General features: G+C 38.3%; 1 protein-coding gene across 4 annotated transcripts in view; it reads right to left on the minus strand.

The window, feature by feature from the left end:
* slc38a4 (solute carrier family 38 member 4) overlaps window positions 1-16,113 on the minus strand; it is a 33,005-nt gene extending 16,892 nt beyond the window's left edge. Inside the window, exons 1-2 of one of the 4 annotated variants that reach the window (XM_010892643.5) lie at window positions 16,020-16,097; window positions 8,819-8,905 (exon numbers count right to left, since the gene is read on the minus strand). The gene's annotated coding sequence lies outside the window, so the exon portion shown is untranslated. Of the gene's footprint in view, window positions 1-1,197; window positions 1,374-2,496; window positions 2,558-8,818; window positions 8,906-16,019 lie in introns of those variants that run through there. The other 3 variants (XM_010892641.4, XM_010892642.4, XM_010892640.5) reach the window with 3 other exon arrangements.
* Between the last annotated feature and the right edge of the window lie 4,466 nt (window positions 16,114-20,579).

Here is a 20,579-nt window from a genome sequence, read left to right on the forward strand (position 1 = left end):
GGAATATAAACACACATTGGGAAAACCTTCTGAAAGACTATTTATACAAAAACTATTTTACACATATACATGTTAACTCTTGCTCCAGACACTGACGAGAGTTACATGAAATTGACCCAGGTCTAAAATCCAACGTCAAAGCATGCCATGTTTACAGACAACAAGCCCCTGAGTAAGGAGGTTGTCCATTTTGTATTTGTTCAGTACACAGAGATCCAAGGCCTTCAGGACAGAACATACAATGTCATTGCCAGTACATACCTGATCTTTTATGACTGTGCAAATCTTGTGTTGTGAGGATCTAGACAGATTACTTATATCCATTTATCTGTAGATTTGTTGCTAATTTTTGTAAAATATCAGATGCTTAGTTATTGCCTAGAAGGAAAATGTTCATAGACATAGAATGGAATAAACTAGTTGAGCTGGAATATTTGCAATCTTTAGCACTCAGGTGTATATTTAGAAATATACACCTGAGCCTAGCACACTTGAAGTTAAATCAATGCAATTGTTTAAAACAAGTTCAATTAAATAACAACTTAATTTGATTTACAGCTGTCATAGGTATGTGTATTTGTGGTTTGTTTACATAGTTGTGATAAATACATGCAAGTGTAGCATTATAAAACAATATTTCTTTTTTTGTTCTGTTCTCTATACAAAGAAAAAACCTTAAGAATGCTTAAAACCGAAATCTAATAGTATGCTTGAATACTGGGCTAAACCACTTAATGTAGAACTGAGACACAACAAACATCGAGCAAAACTTGAGAGTATACTTATAACAGCGTGAATCATTTGCATGGAAAAACTTTATACTTCATTCATAGAATATTTTCAGAAGTAACTGAACATTGTGGACACTGGGTCTATGTAGCTCACACACCATTTAACCCCCAACTTCAAGGAAACACACAATTATTACACTCTTACTGGAGGTAGACAACCTACCAATAGCTTAAAGATGACTTACTGAAACTACCAGTCATGTTGTGTGAGTCCTACATCCATAATGCCATGATTCTTTCAACAACACCACCAAATATTCTAGAACTATAGCAGGCTTTAACCAATATTTATATTTCTTCTAGTTACAACTAGTTAGCTTCTATTGAACTACATAGTCAATAAACAAGTTAGACCACGACGTTCCCATCATGAAGCGGGCACATCAGTCAGAAAAGGAGTACTCACTCATTCAACAACGTAATAATTTTCCGGCATATATGGGTTTCTCCGTAAGTAGGGGGTACTCCAGAGCAGCAGCCAGTAGAGGCAAGAGTTGCTGCTTTTTTGTAAACCAGGTGAGGAAGGCTTTTAAAGTGCAGAGGGAGGACCCAACCTGGCCAATCACACCAGGGGCCTGAAGCCAACTGAAGCCAACAACCCCCCTGTACACGCATACATCAACGTAAGAAGGAGGAAGGCACAGCGAGAGTGAGTAGGAGAGAGGGAGGGGTTACAGAGGGTAAGAGTGTCCGCATACAGATTTCCTAAAAGCTTGGCCAAGAGTGCACAGTGGACGGTCTTGCATCAACAGCTGTTTGTTCTGCGATGGCCCAACGAGCACGCACCCCAGGTAGCCATCGCCGAGAGCAAACGCTAGTGCTAACGCCGCGGTCACTGTCCTGACCTGTCCTGCCCCAACCACACATCCCTCCACTCCCGCTACACCAACGCTCTACCCACACGTGCCGACTCGGAGCCTGTCATACACAGCAGGCATCCACTGTGGAGGCTGTGACACTGGCAGTCAGTCAGGGGTCACAAGCTGAATGAGCCTCTAAACAAAAGGCAAGGCCCCCCAAAAAATATTTTAACAGTTCAACTTTGTAATCCTGCACTCACGTACTTGTTTTCTACACACACTTTAATAAAAAACATAAATACTTCAATCAACTATCATGTTTTCTGCAATAAAATTGGTAATACAGAAAATATTCCCTGGTACACACATTTTGCAACCTTTTACTGCAGAGGTGTGCAATCACTAAAACAAAGACACACTGAAACATAAAGGTCGTTAGCAATACCCCACAGAATTAGCAATGTATGTACTATTTCTAATTGGTTACAATTAATATAGAGAAAAAAGACAAGTAGGTATGTAAAAGATATTCATATTCAAATTGTATTTACATATTATATTTCTCTCTCCTTCATGACTTGGTCAGGATTACTTAAAGATGGAGGACAGAAGTAATCAAGGGCTAAGGATGCAGTATTAACTCCATCTATTCCTCAATCATCACTCACAGACAATGAAATGCTAAAAAGCAATTCCTCAGTATTAACATATTGAAAACAAATTCTCAATGCAACTAGAGGCATTGTGCATCATTAACTGTCAATCTCTGACTGATAAAGACTTTAGTGCAAATAATAAAAATGAACTCCGAATGAGAAAAATGATTTCAAGGTAAGAAAGGTAAGAAATTGAATACAGAAAATTCTAATGAAATAAAAAGGTTAACTCCAGTTAGTCCTACTGACCATGTCTGCTGTCTTCACAGATCTTCTCAGACATCCTCCTGGCTACAGGGGCATTCCTTAAATGGCGTCACACTTCCCAAGTGCAAAGGGTTTCACACTAAACAGACTCCTGTCTCTAAACCAATCATGTGCGATTCTAGAACTGCCCAGATCACACAGGCAACTGACTGGAAGAAGCCTGGTCCAGCCACAATCTCACACAGAGACCAGCTTTGTCATTACAACACAACACATAATGCACATATACCCTAAACTACAGTCAAGACAAAACACTTTAGCTTCAACGTTATTAACTCAACATTTACTGCATTGGCGATGCAAAACTTAACAACATAGAAGCTAGTGAACCTTTCAACACTGTTTTGCATTATATTTTGCATGGGAGCTAATGCCATCTATCACAAACGAGAAAATACAAATGTATTTGACCTCATACTGACTGAACACTTACATAACCGCTTTGTTCTCTGAACAATTGTACCCCAGCTGTTTCCTCATGTTAAGACATTCCATCTTCAAACACTCTTTTGAAGTGTAGATGGAAACAAAATATTGTTCAATTAATTTTGAAAGGTTACAGAACACATGTCACTTCCATTTACATGTAATATTAAGGCCCAAAATTCAATCAGTCAATATTCACATATGACTTTGTTTTTGAGCACAGAGTCCAGAAATGTTTGTCAAATATTAAACATCTACCTAGCGGGAAAATAATTGCAATTCTGACATCTTGTTTGCCATAGTGGCAATGTTTTCCTGCTGTATGTCTAAACTAATTTGAACGCAGGTAACACTGTATACCAAAAAGCTAGAGCAATTGTCCTGTCCCAGCGCAGTCGTCCAGCTTGTTTCACAGATCTCTGTATCTTGTTGACCAACTGACATATTAGTGCACATTACTGGAAGTACTTCCACTGTGGTCACCCAGACACCCAGAGGCCAATACTCACCCACCAGCTGATTCACTTTCTACAGAGAGTTTCTGATGTTGAAAGCGTAAGATCCGGCCTGTAGGTGCCCTAGAGTGTGGTTCCTTCTGCGGTCGGAGACCCACCAGTTGGTCAGTAGAAGCTGGTAAACAGTCCTGACTTTCATCCAAAACATTAAAACTCTAAATCAGTCCACTGGCACCCAAGAAATACTTAACAACCGTAAACACGATATCACCACAATATTAATTCCTCCAGGAACATGCTGTATATTCACTAGATATTAGCTAGCACAGTAGTCCAACTTGTCTTCACAGCTCTTTCACCAGGAAAGGCAAGGATGTTAAGGCAACCAAAATAAGTCAGTACCTCAGACCTAATGTGACTAGCTGAAAATACCTCAGGCAGGCCGTGACTGGCCAGACATGACATATCACCTAGATGTTAATGGAAAGTGTTGCTTTTGTTGTGTCAAACAAACCATGAAAAACGCTCCTACAGTCCAACATCAACACTGCCAGAAAAATGTCTGGGCCCTTATTTCATAACAGTGTAGAGAGACCATAGCTTTTTGATCTTTATAAGCTACCACCATAACTCGAAGCCTTTGCGTACCATCAGTGTGCGTCCATGACAGTCTGAAGCAAGGAGAGGATAGAAAACAATCTAAATTAAGAATTGGTGGCAGCATGGTGTAAATGCCCACTCCAGCCATTTTTGGCTGATATACTACATCCCGAGGCTGTACATGGTACAAGCCCGTATGTTAGAATTAAAGTGGGTTTTGTGCACTTGAAGACCTTTAAATTGCCATAATGGTTGCCTTGTAGAGACTGCTTAAAACTACGGAAATGCATTGGGCTCAGCCAGTTTCTGAGCCAAATGAGCTGTCAGGTTTTAGGTGAAATTTACAAATTTAAAAGACAAAATAACCAAGTGGCTTCAGCATTCTTAAATACTTTTCAAAAAACATACTGTAAATAGGCCTCAGATCACTGGACCGCAAAAGGAAGATGTGATTTAATAACGTAATGGTTGTAGTGAACATTGAATGAATACAGCAACGCTTCCAAATACTAGTTACTAGAGTGACATTTGCTACACCCCATTTAGGTTGCATGGCCAGCTGATTACAACAGGGTACAGTTGCAGAGAAAATGAGGGGTTTGCTGCAAATAAGAATCTCAAAGGTTCAGTTGCATCAGAGTATCAAAGACATTAGAAAAATCGAAAATGCATGTGAAATATGAATATTTTATAATTTTTAAATAAATTTGCATTTAAAACATACACTCACCTAAAGGATTATTAGGAACACCTGTTCAATTTCTCATTAATGCAATTATCTAATCAACCAATCACATGGCAGTTGCTTCAATGCATTTAGGGGTGTAGTCCTGGTCAAGACAATCTCCTGAACTCCAAACTGAACATCAGAATGGGAAAGAAAGGTGATTTAAGCAATTTTGAGCGTGGCATGGTTGTTGGTGCCAGAAGGGCCGGTCTGAGTATTTCACAATCTGCTCAGTTACTGGGATTTTCACGCACAACCATTTCTAGGGTTTACAAAGAATGGTGTGAAAAGGGAAAAACATCCAGTATGCGGCAATCCTGTGGGCGAAAATGCCTTGTTGATGCTAGAGGTCAGAGGAGAATGGGCCGACTGATTCAAGCTGATAGAAGAGCAACTTTGACTGAAATAACCACTCGTTACAACCGAGGTATGCAGCAAAGCATTTGTGAAGCCACAACACGCACAACCTTGAGGCGGATGGGCTACAACAGCAGAAGACCCCACCGGGTACCACTCATCTCCACTACAAATAGGAAAAAGAGGCTACAATTTGCACGAGCTCACCAAAATTGGACAGTTGAAGACTGGAAGAATGTTGCCTGGTCTGATGAGTCTCGATTTCTGTTGAGACATTCAGATGGTGAAGTCAGAATTTGGCGTAAACAGAATGAGAACAGGGATCCATCATGCTGGTGGTGGTGGTGTAATGGTGTGGGGGGATGTTTTCTTGGCACACTTTAGGCCCCTTAGTGCCAATTGGGCATCATTTAAATGCCACAGCCTTCCTGAGCATTGTTTCTGACCATGTCCATCCCTTTATGACCACCATGTACCCATCCTCTGATGGCTACTTCCAGCAGGATAATGCACCATGTCACAAAGCTCGATTCATTTCAAATTGTTTTCTTGAACATGAGAATGAGTTCACAGTACTGAAATGGCCCCCACAGTCACCAGATCTCAACCCAATAGAAGATCTTTGGGATGTGGTGGAACGGGAGCTTCGTGCCCTGGATGTGCATCCCACAAATCTCCATCAACTGCAAGATGCTATCCTATCAATATGGGCCAACATTTCTAAAGAATGCTTTCAGCACCTTGTTGAATCAATGCCACGTAGAATTAAGGCAGTTCTGAAGGCGAAAGGGGGTCAAACACAGTATTAGTATGGTGTTCCTAATAATCCTTTAGGTGAGTGTACAGTATTTAGAAAAGCATAAAGAATGTTTGTCCAATATGTTATGTTGAGCATTTTTACATATTTATTTGCATCAATATAAATAAATAATCCCGTACGGAAAGTGCAAAATAAAGCAATTGGCTTTGTGAATTATCGTCTGTAACCATGGGAATGGAATCTTGTTGTGTGCAACACGGAGTGTGAACAAAATGCCCAAAGAATGTATTTCCTCTCTATCTGTGGTTAACATGTTGTTATGCTCAACCTGCTCAGATTTCAACAACAAAACACCAGAAAATTCCCAAAATACTAAGATGATGACCTCCTTTGTGTTAAATTACAATATATCAGTGTTTGTTTTGAAAGCTATATTTCAAAAGTAATTCCATAATTAATCTGAGATTTGTTGTCGTAACAGTGAGCGATGTCATGGAATAACTAATCACATGAAAAAATCCTCAGAAATGGCTTTACAAAGATATTTAAACGTGAAACGACTCAAAATGGGACAGTTTTGCTGGAGGGAGTCAGAAATCATTCCCCTATACCTCTCCCTCTCACACACATGACACATTCTACATGTCGTGTCTATGAGGCTCCTTGCCAGATATTTCAGCTCTGCTGGGAATGCCTGTGCAAATTAAATTAAGGTAACCCATGAGACACTGGTCTATGGCCCATGATGTGAATCACAGCCACAGTGAGGAAGAATCACCCCTCTCAAATCGAACAATGTGTGCCGCTTCATCATGATGTAAACAAGATAGCTTACCGCTTTACCTGGAAGAATATACAACACAGAATTTCAAAAAAAGAATTGTTGGGAAAATTTTACTGAAAGCAAACACTTCTGCATTTTAAAACATAGAATACCAAATTACTTTCATTTTAAACTCACATAGCTGTGGGCTTTGAACTGTACACCTGGAACACACCCTTTTTCAAATGGAATACAATCAACCTTCACCCAGTACAAACCACACCTACGTGTATGCCTGTGATATGGGAAGAGGCCAGGTCATAATGGGAATTAATTTTATTGGTTGAATCATTTAGTTTTGCTTTTCTTTCCAGAATGAGTTTGTTGTGGAGCTGCAGTGGTATTGTTGAAAGAACCACTGGCGTTGTGGAGGTGGGACTTGCATAACTTGAGTGGTAGTTTGAGTTTGACAATCATTACGCTAATGGTAGGATGTTTACCTCCAGAGAGAAATGTGATATAATTGTGTCTTCCAAGGTGATGTTTAGTTCCCCCTTGAAAAAGAGGTTGTTAATCTCAACGTGGCTTACCTGGTTAAACAAAGGTTAAATAAAATAAAATGGCTGTCAACCCAATGTTGCAGTTTGGTGAACCTTCTGCACATTCAAAGGGTGGAAATGGTTTAAACCTCAGAAACTCACATTTGCAAATGTAGAAAGAGAGAGATTGCTTCTCAGCATTGCTATGTTAAGTCTGGCCAAGGCTATGCACCGGTCTGGTGTCGATAAATGCTCAGCGGTAATATTGTCTATTCAGTCCTCCCTCTTCATCCAAAAATTTGTGAGATGTGTGAAAGTTATTTGGTTAGACCTGTTCCTGTATCGTCTACGCTAGAATTGCTAGAATTTCCACAGGTAAGAGAATGTGAGCGTCCAGTGAGTGAGTAAACTAGCTAAACTTGGGGGTTGACATAAATCTCTAAAACAGGCAGAGATGTCCATGAGGATCACCTCGGTTTAGCATTTGCTTCCATATGAACACCTTGAAGTAAAGACAGTCAAATAGTGAAGTTGTTTGCCTTCATTGTCACCAACAGGGTAACGGGTACTAGCTAGCCAACAACACATAAACACTCAAGTTAGACTTGACTTGGGCCAATCCATTTACAGTCAGTAACAATATACAGTTAAATTCAGAATGTAACATTTTGGAATTGAAAGCCAAAATATTCATGAGATACCTCTGAACACTGCAATTTAGCAGGCACAGAACTGATATTGCAACTTGGATAGTTACAGTCTGACAACCATTATATGTCATCTTAAATGTTCATATCTGTTCTCTTAGTTATGTACTTATGAAATGTATACAGTTTATATTAAAGTGTTAGGACATTTATTAGGCAAAACATGACACCCACCCGGTATTCATGAGTATGTTGTGGTGTGCACAACTCAAAAACCTCAGGTGATGTAAAATAGGGTCCAACCTACAACCTATGCATTTGTACATAATTGGCGTTTCAGATAAAACATTTGAATATAATTTACAAAAGTTTTTTAACTCCCAAAGAAATTCTTACCTTTTATTAATACAAGTATCACTCTTATGCTGTAGAAGTAAAACAACTGTAAACTGTTCAAGAGAACATCTGGCTTAGTAGAAAGGATCTTGGCATCCCATATTAAATTGTCAATTTTGTTCAAGATCAATCTCTCAGTGAAAGTTAAGGTACTTAAGAACAGGAGTTTGACTTCTTAGTAGAAAATATTAGACAATAAAGTCACAAAGGCATGAGATGAAGTCACAAGCAGGTACACAAATTATAGTAGTGGACACGAGCGCTGTTTTTCTTATATGGCTTAAGCTCAAAGCTTTCCACAACACTAAATGCAAACCTAGGCCAACGCAGTCCAGTTTAAGACCATCATGTCTAAAGAATGTTCACTGTACATCATTCAAAGCAACACTGCAGCCTACTTCAAAATAAAATGTAATAAATCAAGAAGTAAATGCATATCCCCAATTAAATGGATTGAGATCAAATGTTCACCATGCATAAAGCTGCATAAATGCTTTTTTGACAAAACTTGAATTATCACTAATGTCTTAATATGCTCTTATTGGCTGCTGTTTACTGTAGAACAGCTGAATGTGAACATTGTTTAGACATGGGTTGTGCTTTGATCTGAGGTTATTAAAGAAGCACTATTCACCAGAGTAGCATGTTCTCTACATGTAGAGCGTAGACTGATAGAAGAATGTCTTCCACACGAGCTTCAGAAATCTCAGGAACCTTTGGTCTGTTGGAAGTAAAGATCGGCCAAAATTACTACAGATAAACGGTCACTAGAGATAATCAAATAAAACTATATAGGGCTAGGTTTGTGCTCAAGAGGAACACATCAGTATTAAGATCTATTTTGTTGCCCTGATGTGGTTCAGGCTATATTTTTTGGTTTCTGGTACATGGTCTGCCTTAACCTTGTTTGTGAACACCCTCCCTAGAACACTCTGCCCAGGGCCCCATGATCTGATGGTCTTATCAGTCCACATTGATCCACCTATTGCTTTGAAAGACTGATGACGAAGTTTCCCTACTTTACGTAGAACCACATCAGAGTGGCCTTGAATTGGCTAGAGGAGAAGGGTTCTTCCTGGACAGTGTATAAAGCCCTGCTTTCTCATATTTGCACTTTTTGCAAGCCAGCACATGCTAGCACAAGAGACCGTTGAAACCAAGATTCAACAGGAAGTTTTTACCTGCAACACCTGTAAGGACGACTCAAAGACCATTATAAATGACAAAGTTGAAAATGTTTCTCTGCTAGTCATTTACAGGAGATAATTGGTTGTTGTGTCTCTTAGTTTTCCTCCCACTGGCATAATCATGGGCAAGAGGCTATTATGTAAAGACTTAAAAACCTTGAGTTGACAATACCCAGCTCTCGTCTGGGACAGTATGGTCATTTGAAGATATGCCAGGTTTCTCCAGGGTATGGGTACACTATCAGCAATCTTGTTTGCTTTTCACTGCTTTATGCCATTTTGAGAACTTGCCAAAGAAAAAAGTGGTATAACCCTTACATGCAGGTAATTTAGCAGATGCTGTTATTCAGAGCAGGTTACATTCACTACCATTTCAAGTTAGTTCTGACACAATCCTTTTAATTGAGTCGTCATTACAAGGTGTTGCATCACAGGATCATCTACTGTATATTTACTATCAGCTTACTCTTCCTTCTTTGAATTTGATGCAAATCAAATGTCCTTATTGGTGGACTGTTTAGTCCAAACATAGTCTACCTCTACAGCAACATTTTAAAGAAATAAATAGTAAAACAAAATGGTTTTAAATCTAAGACATCAAAAAGAAAGAATACAAAAAGAAAAATATCTTTTTTGAAATTCTAGTTTCTGAGACCCTTACATTTTCTGGGAGGCTTTTCCAAAGGACAGGACTCTTTTTTTTTGTTTTTTATTCTGAACTTTGGAACTAAATGGCTACTGCCAGAGAATCTGAGGGAATTACTGTACATACAAACATGTCAGACGTATTAGTGGTACAAGGCCATATTGTTCTTTAAAAGTAAATCAAAAAAGCTATCTGAAAATACATTTTAAAACAGGCAGCCAATGGATGGAATTTAAAATAACTTTCCTTCTAGTCATTGTTAACATTCAAGCGGCTGCATTCTGATTTAATTGTAATTTTTAAAAACAATTTGGGGAAAATCTGACAGAATGGCAATACAATAATCAAGCCTTCATGTGATAAAAGCTTGCATCTTGTCTCTCATTGATGCTCTAGAAGAGAAACAAAACTTTTCTTAAAATATAAAAGTGATTTTGTCACATTTTGGATGTTTGCCTTAAAATTAAGCTCAGAGTCAGTTAGATTTTTAGCATTGTATATTGATTCCAAATCTTGAACATACAAATGTGCAGTAAACCCATTTTTAGATTAATTCGTAATGCCACAAATTTGACGATACAGGAAAGAAAAGGGGGCTACCAAGCTTATTTTTTTATACGGATCTAGTTATCATTGACTCCAGCTTAGTATGAAATAATGAAACAAAATTCCCAATAATTTTTGTGTTGCATGAAATCTTGTGCAGTCTATGTATTCTCATCACTGATGCATAATATATAGATGTCAATTAGCCTAAGATCATATGGGGATAGAGTTAAACATTTGTCTCTCATAAGCATTGCATGCCGTGAAAATTAACGACGACATCTTTTTATTATGTCAGCCAGATAAGTCCAATACCCAGTAAAAAATCCACTAGTAAAAGGACAGAGAGGTTTAGGTGAATATAACCATTTACTCAGCTTGCAAGTTATATGTATGTCTCAGTTTGGCTTACACTGGAAGTGGTACCCGGGTGACAATGGATACTCTCATTCCACTCCAATACACAATGAGCAAGACATCTTTTTAGACCTCAATGCTCCACCTGGTCTCAGGGGTCAATGCAGACTATTTTATATAAATATTTGACAGGCAAATCCGTAAGATATATTACGTTAGGTAAAGTAACAGAGTAATAATAAAATTGTTTTTTAAAAATAAAATGGTATGCCCTGTTTTGAACTCGGAATGTTCCACTCCACAGAGAGGTGCTTAACCAACTGCTCCAAATACCCTGTGTGGAGTAGTGGGTAGGATGCCTGCCTTCAGATCTGAATGTTGCTGGTTCAAATTCATTTTGTGGCTGGCTAATTCATTTTGTGGAAATTCACAGCATTCGTAAAACATGATACGTTTGTCTGATGTTAGTATCATATTATACGTTTTAATAGCGTTCATAACATATACAGCGCCGGAAAAAAATAAGAGACCACTGCAATTTTTTTTTCCTTTCCAAAAAAGTCAAAAATTAAGGTTTTGAGTGAGGAACAGAAGGGTTAAAATTGAGACCACTGCAAATTGAACGCTTCTGTTCCTCACTCAACTTTCCTTTACAACTGTTTTGGAAAGGAATGAAAAAGGTGCAGTGGTCTCTTAATTTTTTCCGGAGTTGTACGTTGTAATGGTGTTCGTAAGATATGTTATCTTTTAGCCAATTCGTAATGTATTATATGTTTTGATAGCGCAGTGTAATGTAACCTAATGTAATGTAACATATCATTACAAAATCAGGTGCCATGGACTTACGTAAAATAATCTACGTAGTCCCCTGAGACCACATTGCAGTGCTAATGGGGATTATCTGTCCGAAAAGTGTTCCACATTTAGCCGGGTGCGACAATTTAACATTTTCACCTGTTTATAATATATGAAAATATATCTCTGATGTAATTTTGTAGATAGTGATAGTGTGTGACATTTTTGATAGAGCCCTCCAATTCTGTAGGAACTGTTTCACGTTCGTGAACGTGTATTGCTCCGTTTTCCTGCGATTGACACAATCATGCATGGTATGTGTCGAACATGCCGGTGTAAATTCAAACGCTATGGTAATGATTATGCAAACTAATGATAAGAACATCTAGCGTTTTATTCTCGGTCTCCTAATGAAAACAAGCCCTTAGTCTGAAGATAGATCCCCAGACCCTCCACATGAATAAACAAACATCACAGAGATATGACGATACTCCTGATACCAGAGCTGAAGTTAACATGAGCATATTGGTTTGGCCAACGCAACGCATAACTAACAGCGTGTGCCAAATCCACTGCACATATAGAAACATAATCGCATTAGAGTTATGAAAATATAGAGATCATCTTTTGTCACCGTGGGTTTAACTTGCTACACTGTTTTGTATTGTAATAAATTAAAAACAAATGTATAAATGCATTTAATGTACCTGTTATCAAGATGCTCATAATAAGAAAATAGCCACACTTCTAATGTTATTCCCTTTCGTTTTCTTTCTGTTGCATAGTTACAGTTTCTTGAGTATTTCAGACTGAAAAACAGTATTACTATTACATATGTATAGACATTAGGTGTCTTATCATAAAGAGTTGTAACAACACAGTAGGTGTTGTGAGTGAAATTACCATTAGCCGATCATGTGAAAACAGAGATTTGAGCCACCTAAACTCTGAAGCTGCCTTACTCATTTACATTAAAGCGACTTAAAAGTGAGTGCCTACATTTTTCATACTTTTTGAATACTTCCCCCATGGGAATCAAACCCTCAACCTGGAGCTGAATGCACCATGCTCTACTAACTTATCTATATGGGACTCCAAAAATACCAAGTGTATGAATGGCACGAGCAAGACCAAGTGACATAGATTTTTTTAAATGGTTTTTATTTTTTACTTTAAATCATTTTCAAACTGATGTCACAATATTGCTGAACAATACCACAATAACATACACAAATGAGCCAGTAGGTGGGGCTCTGCCCCATTAGACATTAATACCACAAAGCCACTACATTAAACTTAAAGATAACAAAAAAATATTCTGAGGGCACACATTCAGAAAACACAACATATGGGTTGGATTTTACCGAGGCATTTCTTAGGAATAGCATTTTATAAACAGTGAGAAACATGACCGTTTTGGCATACATGTACTCTATTATACAGACCTGTATCAACGTGATACATTCTGGAGCTGAACATTGTGTAAACTCCTATCTAGCTGAAGCTGCGCGCATGTGTGTTGCCGATTTACGCGTCTTAATTTGCCTGTGCATGACGCTGAATTTGGTTGCCCAATTCAGAAACATAATTTTGAAAAATAATTACTTTTTACAGTGGTTTGCATAGCAAGTTTGCATATAGCAAGTATATCATTGGTGCCAGAGGTAGCCTAATGCATGCTGCATCGGTCGAAGTCCACTAGAAAATACTTAGAAACATTTCCCTGAATCAGATAACACTTTTTCTATTTAGGATATGGCATGCTTATGCGTCTGTGACCCTATGTGATGATGTGATCACCGAGCTAAGGATATACAGTGGATAAAAAAAATCTACTCACCCCTGTTAAAATGCCAGGTTTTTCTGATGTAAAAGAATGAGACAAAGATAAATCATGTCAGAACTTTCTCCACTTTTAATGTGACCTATAATGTGAACAATTCAATTGAAAAACAAACTGAAATCTTCGAAGGGGAAAAAATCTAAAATAAAAACCTTACAATAACCTGGTTGCATGAGTGTGCACACCCTCTTATAACTGGGGATGTGGCTGTGTTCAGAATTAACCAATCACATTCAAACTCATGTTAAATAGAAGTCATTACACACCTGCCATCATTTAAAGTGACTCTGATTAATCACAAAGTTCAGCTGTTCTAGTAGGATTTTCCTGACATTTTCTTAGTTGCACCTCAGAGCAAAAGCCATGGTCCGCAGAAAGCTTCCAAAGCATCAGAGGGATCTCATTGGTGAAAGATATCAGTCAGGCGAAGGGTACAAAATAATTTCCAAATCATTAGATATACCATAGAACACAGTGAAGACAGTCATCATCAAGTGGAGAAAATATGGCACAACAGAGATATTACCTAGAACTGGACGTCCCTCCAAAATGTATGAAAAGACGAGAAGAAAACTGGTCGGGGAGGCTTCCAAGAGGCCTACTGCAGGAATTTGTGGCAAGTACTGGCTGTGTGCTACATGTGACAACAATCTCTCGTATTCTTCATATTAATGGGCTATGGGGTAAGGTGGCAAGACGGAAGCCTTTTCTTACAAAGAAAAACATCTAAGCCCAGCTGAAGTTTGCAAAAACAAACCTCAAGTCCTCCAAAAGCAAGTTGGGAAAATGTGTTATGGTCTGATGAAACCAAAGTTGAACTTTTTGGCCATAAATCCAAAACATCACCCAAAGAACACCATACTCACAGTGAAGCATGGTGGTGGCAGCATAATGCTTTGGGGCTGTTTTTCTTCAGCTGGAACTGGGGCCTTAGTCAGGGTGGAAGGAAATATGAACACTTCCAAATACCAGGAAATGTTGGCACAAAACCTTCAAGCGTCCGTAAGAAAGATGAAGAGGACGTTTACCTTTCAGCACGACAATGACCCAGAGCACACATCCAAATCCACAAAAGCATGGCTTCACCAGAAGAAGATTAACCTTTTGGAATGGCCCGGCCAGAGCCCAGACCTGTATCCAATTGAACATCTGTGGTATGTTCTGAAGAGGGCTGTGCACAGGAGATGTACTCGCAATCTGAAAGATTTGGAGCGCTTTTGCAAAGAAGAGTGGGCAAATATTGCCACGTCAAGATGTGCCATGCTAATAGACTCCTACCCAAAAAGACTGAGTGCTGTAATACAATCAAAAGGTGCTTCAACAAAGTATTAGTTTAAGGGTATGCACACATATGCAACCAGGTTACTGTGAGTTTTTAAATTTAAACTTTTCCCCCTCAAAGATTTTTGTTTTTCAATTGAATTGTTCACGTTATAGGTCACATTAAAGGTGGAAACATTTCTGACATGATTTCTCTTTGTCTCATTCTTTTACACCACAAGAACCTGGCATTTCAACAGGGGTGTGTAGACTTTTTATATCCACTGTATGTAAGCTATGACATTGTACCAATCCTTTTAAAGGGAGGAGTGTTGGAATAACATGCATTCGAGAACCATATAATGTTTTTGAATACGGGGTTATTTCAATAACAAACGAGATATTGATAAAATAAAAGACAGTTATTAAAAGGATTTAAAGAAATATTCCAGAATATAATCCCGGCTCCACATACACACTGTAAAGCCTGCCTCGATTTCTCATTTACTCATTTGTTTATGTCCATTATACATGTACTTAGCGTAGAACTGTAAAACTATTAGAACACATACACAAAATTAACCAAACATAACGATTAACGCTGTTTACATCTACTGAAAGGTAGGTTTACAATGCTGTTGTCAATGTTATCAAAAGGTTAAAATTAATACATTCACAAGTTCCAATAGCACACGCGGGGAATTTCACGGAACACCAACAATCGCTAAGAACAGTATAGGTTCTTCTTTCCAAACAAATAGGTAATGTGTTCAAATTTAATTATACGTAAATGTTGCTAGAGTTATAACGACGACTAAGTCTGTAAAAGACGATATGATAGGCCAATGTAATCTACACGAGACATTTGCTCGCGCGAAAGTTAAACACACTATTTTGCTCTGTCTACAACCAGCACAGCAACCATAACCTACTGATAAAATTGTAGATGAATAGGGCAATATAAAAAACATTTTTTATTATACTATTATGACTAAATGGCAAGTGAATTGGCGATTAATTGAGGAGTGAAACCTTAACTTTCCGCCTTAATCTTGAAGATGTTTGTTTATGAAAACAGTAACCATCCGCTTTCCTGTGGAAATTTAAATGGGATACAATGTTGCAAAACCACGAGGTTGACAAATAATAAAGCAATGAAGAGAACATGATACAAACATGGAAAACTTAAATGGGGTCCTACCTAAATGTTAAATGTTCAGCAGTCCAAAGGCGGAGAACGAGTAGTCTAAGCGTAGTGAAGACCCGTAAAGGGGGACCCTACCCATTTAACAAGTAAGGAACACAGTGGAAATTTCCACCATGTGATGGCAACTCTTCAAGCATCATGTTTCACTACCAAGACTACCCTCGGACTCAATTGGCTGTTTGAATCGCGCAGTCTTTGATAGCCAGGTCTGTATGTAGTCACTAGTTAGAGCAACTAAAGAAACATAATGAATGTTGAATCAATGGTCTGTGGCCCACATGGCTAAAAAATTTAAAACATAAACAGCTATGAAAACATGTTTTTTTTTCTTCCATGAATTCAGTGACTAGCAAAAGTAGGCTATTTAGACCGCTGATCAATTACATATTAGTGAATTACAAATAGTGCATAGAAAATTCGTTCAGTTAGAGGTTTTATTTAAAAGTACTGGAACTCTAAAATAATGATTGTAAGATGACATTGGTTTTATTTTGGGAAATACTTGTACAAAAAAACAAATATGTTGCTTGCATAAGGATTCAACACTGACACAGTATAAGAGCCACCTTTTCCTGCAAAAACAGCTTTAAGTATTTTAGGCTAAGTATGCACCAGCTTTGCACAGAGTGTAGGAGTGATTTTGGCTCTTTCATCTTTGCAGATTTGCTCCATGTTTTTCAGGTTGGTTAGACCACACTTGTGGTCATTTAGTGCCATTTTGAATGCTTTCAAATAGGTCTTTCTCAATTATAGGCAGCTGCTCGCAACACTGTTTGTGGCACGAACATCAAAGAAGACCTGCTATGTTGCCCCATCCTAGCTAACGCAACGCATTGTTACAGAAATGTGTGTAATCTGAATATTCCCCCGATCAAAAAAACATACTCTGATGTGTCTTTCACAGGTAGCTACACTGGAGAGGTTAGGTTTAACACCGAAAAACATGAATGACTCAACAGATTGTAAAGGTAGCTCATGGATTATGTAGTTCTTCATCTATGTGACATCCACATAACCCAGAATGCTGTTTTGGTCTCAAACCTCATGTTAATGTGACATAGACATAAAAAACACATTACAGATGAACATTCTGATGTAGTGAAATGAAAACACACACACACCCCCAATAAAATCATGTTAATCCCCAAAAATCCAATCTTGACCCACCATCGGTTGGATTCAGGGTGGATTTAGAAAAGTGAAAAGCACTAGAAGCTTTTCCTAGCCTCCCAAAAAATATTTGAATAAACAGACTTCATTGAAGTTTTACTGTAATTATTTTTTGTATGCTGTTTTCATCTTTATTTGAAAGAAAAATGGGTAATGACACATAGAGAAACTTTGTAGAAAGAGCAGTGGGTTGGATTCGAACAAATTCTGCCATAGATGATGTGCACTAGAGGCAGGCAGAATTTAACTGAAATTCAAGGAGACTGGCTTGTGGTGTGAATTACAGAGATAAGCTGTCTTATGCTCTGGTCACCTATTAAAGGTCTCACATGAGGAGGACTTACCAGCTGACAGTGATTAAAGACTCCTACGGTGTAATTACATTTTCTATTAAGAAATTTAGATTTAGGCAACCATCTGAGCCCACAAGTCAGGGGACTCACGTGAAGCGATGCATGCCTGTTCTTTAAATTTAATCTAATCTTCCTTTATCATGGATTTTTTCCATGATACTAATAAACGTTTCATTTTGATACCTTTATGCATTTCCCAGGAAAAACATTCTGCTTTACAAACAAGAAGCTATATACTCTAGCTTGGGTGAATGGAATGTACCAGGAAGTAATGGTCTGTTTAGGTGGGTTATTTAGCTTATTCTGAATGATAAATTGTTTCTGTGGGGTTAGGTAATAATAGGTACATGATGATAATATCATGGGCACACACTGTGGACAATTGTGCCAAAGTGGCATTGGCTTTGGTTCTTTGACAGAGGTGGGAAACTTGTCTCGCAGAGGTGGGTGACCCAGTTAGCCGAAATAGAATGGTTTCTCATTTGGGAAGGGGGTGGGCGTGCGCACGCACACACACACACACATACATACATACATACATACATAAACACGCACACAGGTCTCTGGGTGGTTGTGGGGGGACAGTCAGGAGGGCACTGCCACTCCTGACAGTATTCAGTGCTCAAATATATCTTTGTGAAAGTCTTGTCCCTCAAATGTCCTGGGTGAAAGAATTCTATGTGGATATTGTCAGTCATTAGCATGGTCTAAACCCCCCACCTGAATCCAATGAGATCCCAAACAGTTTTCACCCTTAGGGAAGTGCAAATGTTTGCACACCCTTGGGGAATTGGTAATATATGTACCATTTGTAAAGAAAACATGAGTGAGCAGGCAAAACACGTCTTTTATTTCTTATGGGATTCACATTCAACTGTAGGTCATAACAGAATGGCACAATCATAAAACAAAACATGGCAACAAAGAAAAAAATTAACTGACCCCTGTTCTGCAGTGACCGATCTCAATGTCAACAGTGATATTTGCAAAAGGGTTTTTACCGGACAGCATAAATGGAGCCGGCTAAGAAGAGCGAATGTCTCTTACTGAGTGACCAACCGACTGATTGATCGACCCTTGTTAAATAGCGTAGTGGTTAGAGAAGCGGACTTGGGAACTAAAGGTCCTGAGTTCGTATCTCATCGCAGCCGAAGCGAAGTACACATTGTGAAGTATTCTGCATAGACGAAAACTTTGCTGGCTAAACCTGAAACTGTACACGGTTATATTGCAACTGTTTCTGGCATGGAATAGTTCATCTTCAGTCTCGTTAGCAATTGATCTATTCTTATGATTATTCCTAGGAAGTTAGTAGATACTAGTAAGCCTATGACTGGCTAATAAGCTGTTAAAACGGCCAGTGGAAAAAGCAATACAGTTCATAGACGCTATTTGTGGTGGAGGTTGACTTAATAAGAAACGTTAGTGAAAGACCTACGTTTGAATCTATTGAGAGCAACAACATTTATTAATTCTTTCTGGTAGATTCCACAATTCTCTTGTCTTTTCACAAGATAGTTATTTTTTTAGTTATTGTATAAATGTCATTCACGAATGATAGAAAAAAGTTTTGTTTTGCAATTAAATGAAATAGCTTTGGCAGACTTGCTAGAAATTGCTCAATTCCTATGACTACTCCAGTAAGTTAGTAGATACCGGTAAAGCCTATTACTGGATAATACTCTGTTAAAACGGCCAGTGGCCACACAGCTGATTTGCATAGCTTGCATACTTGATAAAGCCTCTCACCTTTGACACACCCGCTCTGCCATTGTCTGGGTGGATGTCGTATTGGGCTGCGGTTACCCATTCAATGCTTGAGAAATTGGGTGAAAAATGTAACCAATCAAGTCATGAATCACAACTCTTCCTTGGTAAGTAAATAATTTTATTTATATTGTTTTGCCATGTAATGAAATAGCTTTGGCAGATTTGCTAGCAATTGCTCAATTCCTATGACTACTCCAGTAAGTTAGTAGATACTGGTAAAGCTTATTACTGGCTAATACGCTGTTAAAACGGCCAGTGGCAAACGCAATACATAGCTGCTATTTGTGGGAGAGGTAAACTTAGTAAGAAACGTTAGTCACTTTAACTGTATCAATGTAATTCATGAATGGCCAATAAACTATTGAAACGGCCAGTGGCAAAAGAGGATTTGTTCAGGATAGAGACAAGAGGCTATACTGACAGCTGGCAAATGTACAGCTCTGTGGAGTAGTGGTTACCGAGACAGCCTTTCATGTGTGCTACCGGGGTTTGTGTCTTGAGGTGGCAACATTTTCCATTGTGGGCCAGCTGAACTAGGCTTGCCTGGTTTCTTGTCATTCAGAAACAAGGATATTTCCAAGTGACCCCAAACATTTGAACGGTAGTGTATACAAAAAGGTCTGCTTGTTTTCTGAAATTCTACACATTACACCATGGGTCAAATGGAAAACAGACTGAATAATATTTTAGCAGCATGTATGGAATATTTCCATGTATCAAATATTACTCTAATGTTGTTATAATGGGAGATGATTTGAATACAGTTTTTGCAGGTGCTCAAAAAACTTGAGCAAAGGATGAGTGGAAAGGGAATTCTTAATTATTCAGTAAAATGCTATAATATGAAGTATACATGTCAGATTTATTCATTTGTCTTGCATTTATGTTCGCATTTTCAAAAACTATCCATGATTATGTTCATAGAATTTGAGCTACTATAATAGGTTTGTCAGTAAGTCAGACCTTTAACATTGTATTATTCTTGTTTATCAAAATTAGTTGATATTGTGTTTTTCTGATGAGCTCAACTCCAAAAATGAGTACAGTGCTCTCCAGAATTATTGGACTCCTTGGAAAAGATTAACTAAAAAGGCTGTGCAAAAATTGCATTGTGGTTTAGTAGCTTGATCTCGCAGTCAAATTATGACTGATATCTAACATTTAATTGAAATAATTTTGTAGCCCAATTTGCCACTCAAAAACGTATCGAGTCCTTCCGCTTAGCTGATTTGCATAGCTTGCATACTTGATAAAGCCTCTC

Source organism: Esox lucius, chromosome 23, assembly GCF_011004845.1.
Source record: "Esox lucius isolate fEsoLuc1 chromosome 23, fEsoLuc1.pri, whole genome shotgun sequence".
NCBI lineage: Eukaryota > Metazoa > Chordata > Actinopteri > Esociformes > Esocidae > Esox > Esox lucius.